A 3,579-nucleotide genomic window follows, 5' to 3' on the forward strand; every position below is an offset into this window, starting at 1 on the left:
GAATGCAATGACGATGAACTACGACTCAACCTGGACTGTTTGGATGAAGTAAGAGATCAAGCCTCCAACAAGATGATGAAGTACCAGCTGAAGATAGCTGAATACTACAACAAGAGAGTTAAACTCAGACGACTGGACATAGGTGACCTCGTCCTGTGCAAGATCACCAAGGCAATTAAGGACCCAGCCCAAGGAAAGCTGGGTCCCACATGGGAAGGACCTTACCGAGTCATTCACTACTCAAGACAAGGCAGTTACCACTTGGAAACAATGGACGGATAGAGACTTTCTAGACCATGGAACATTGAGCATTTAAAGAAGTATCACCAATAGATGTAACAAACAAATATATTCATTCCTGAAATTAATGAGAGAATTATTCATCTAGTATCTTTTTGTAAGCAGGTTCAGTTAGCCGTACGGCATATAATAGCTAAGTAATAAGATTCTGCTTTGACGGATGTAAGTTACTAACAATCCCTCCAACGGGTGTAAGGCATATAAAAGCTAAGTGATAAGATTTCGCCAAGACGGATGTAAATCACTGACGAAGCCTAAGTGACAAGATTCCTTAAATGGATATAAGTCACCAAAAAATTGCTAAGTGATAAGATTCTGCTTTGACGGATGTAAGTCACTGATGAAGCCATAAACGCAACAAACATCCCTTGAATGGGTATAAGTCAAGTAACAAGACCCCGCCTCGACGGGTGCAAGCCACTGATGCAGGCACAATCCTTTAGCAAGTGCAAGTGACAGGATCCCGCTTGACGGATTCAGGTTACCGACGAATCCACACAAAAAAAAGAAAAGAGAAAAAGAAAAGGGACAAGAACCTTGCAACAAATAAAACAAAACTCAGGCTGTATCCAAGCCCCTCTGAAGGATTGTGAGTAAGTAGCAAATCATTGACAAATGGAGAGGTCACAGCCAAGAAATTTATGCTAAGTACAAGGTATGGACGAATGTAAAACAACACAGGCATTTGACGAACAAGTAAGTATATTGCAAATTCAATTAAAAAGCCCAAAAACCAAGGGCAAATTACCATTGTTGTTATACCCCAAAAAACCCATAAACACTGGGCAACACAAGAAAATTGTTCTCAGGACAAATTAAATTGTTCTAAAATTAGATTTTTTTAAAAAAAAGGGCCCAAAACATGACGGGCTAACAAATTTTTTTTCTTTTCATAAGTACAAAGGTTCAGGGGCCAGCAACAGTGTCGTCACCCATAGGAGCATCATTCCCGGCAGCATCAGCATCGTCAGCAGGGACATCATTTTCAGGAACAGAAGATTGGGCCGCCTCGTCAGTCGCCATCTCCTAGTCCACCACCTCAAGATCCAAGTTTTGCAAATCAACCCCGGTGGGATGCTTGACGAGATACCGCCTTAAAAGCTCAAAGCCTTTGAAGTATCAACTGAAGAGCACAGTGTTTTACTCATCAGTCTACTGAAAAGCCTCAACGGACCTTGTAGCAATTGTCTTGAGCTTTTCCTTGGCCACCAGGAGCTGTTCATCCTTCTCCAAGGTCAACTGACGCTCAGCACGAAGATCGTCGGATAAAGCCTTGGTATTTTACTTCAAGGTATTGACCTCGTGCATGGAATCAATGAGCTTTTTCTTCATTGAAGAATTCTTCTCGTCCAGGGCCTCCATTCTGGACGTTAGTGACGCCACCTTGGCCTCCTGAGTAAGGTACTTAGAAGCAATGTGAAGACTCTCTCCCAACACTTGAAAAGAAAGCTAACATCGTTAGTAAAAGACGGATAAATACCAAAAACACACGAGTAGATTACCTGGACGAGCTTATGAACTTGTTGATTGGCAACCACGTTGAAAGGCATGCCGTTAAAAACCTTTAAGTGCTCGACCGTAATAACTCCGTGTGCCCTATCCACAGCTAGACCTTGATCTCCCCATACAGTGGACGAATGAGAATCTGCCTTCTCCTTCTCCTTGCCTAATATGCGCTGACTCTTTGACAAAGGAGTGGGAATCTCTTCAACTGAAACGGCTGGGGAGGTCGTCCTTACGGTCTCGGCACCAGAAATGATGGGAATAACCGAAACAATTTGAGTAGCGGACAGACCTTTCCCAGTCACGCACACTCCTTTCTTCCCGATACTGGACAAAGGTTCGTTCTTCTTCGACCTCATCTTGGCATACATGTCCTGGTTGAATTTAGTCGTTATTTCTGCAAGAAGGAAAACACTTAAAAAAAATGGTGCTTAAAGGGAGGTTAACACTGATGAAGCCAACACTTACTCTTTTTTCCCTCGATGTCGATGTTGCGCAAGACGTAGGGAGATGGGTCCGGGCCTAAGCAATAGAATGAAAGCGTCCGTGGATCTACCAGGTCCTCCCAGCTTTCAATCGTCCTGGCATACTCTATCGCCTTTTCAACGCGATCTTGGTATTTGCTCTTTAACTTAGGATGTCTCTTAACTGCCAAAGAGATAGCTACAAGAGTTAGAGACGGCCACATAAGCAGAATGAAAAATTAACAAATGAAGAGAAACATTGACACACCTAAGTTCGGGGTTCTCCACCGACGGAGAAACCTTGGGATATCACCCCAAGCCTCGCTAGAAGGGGTCTCAAAATCGTCCCCTGACACAAAAAATAAATGGGACTTCCAATACTTGAATGACGAGGGTAAACCCTTGACGATCCTAGTCCTCCTTGCCCAAGGTACTAACTCATAATACCCATACTCTTTTGATTCTTTTAAACGGTAAAGGTAGACAAGCTCACTCACCTTGATCATATCCCCGTTAGTGGCCAACCATATTTCCATACAATTGATCACTATTCTCCATAAATTGGGCATAAGCTGCCCAGGAGCAATGCCAAAATAACCTAAAAACTCCATCACCAACGGATGGACGGGAAGCCTAAGCCCACAAGTGAAAGCAGCCTCGTAGAAGCATACCTTAACAGGGAAGAAGTGGCATGCCCGATTCTCACTACTAGGCCAACGAACACGAACCTGTTCAGGGAATTGAAATCTATCCTTAAACTTAGCCACGGTATCAGCGTCCAGCCCACACGCCTCTCCGAGGGCGTAGAAAGCCTTAACTGGGCGAGGGGCAGAGACGGCTGTATCACCCTCCGCTGGGCCGTCGCTAGACGACAACCCAGTTTCAAGTTCGCTAGATCTCACCTCCGACATCCTCCTTGCTTCACCCTCAAACCAAGCAAGTGATTGGCCTAATATTGGAGATAACTCCCCTAACACCACACTCAACCCACAACCTTCAAAAACAAAATCCCCAACCAAAGGAAAAAAGTCACTAGAAGCACCAAAAGCTGCCCCTAAGCGAGCAAAAATGAAAGAGACTGAGGGGCAAGCTACCCTAACCTCAGAAGAACTGACCATGAAAAGGGGAATAAAATCCTAAAGACTCGAAAAACAAACACAACCACAGCAAAGCAAAGGGAAAAGAAAAATCAGGAACTTATAATAGATTGTGAAGGAAAAGAGAATAGAAGAGGAAGAAAAGGGGAACGTACCTTGAAGCATAAACGATTGAATCCAGAAAAATTAAAAAAAAAAAAGGTCGCCGGAGCAGG

The sequence above is a fragment of the Quercus lobata genome, chromosome 8 (genome assembly GCF_001633185.2).
Source record: "Quercus lobata isolate SW786 chromosome 8, ValleyOak3.0 Primary Assembly, whole genome shotgun sequence".
Taxonomy (NCBI): Eukaryota; Viridiplantae; Streptophyta; class Magnoliopsida; order Fagales; family Fagaceae; genus Quercus; species Quercus lobata.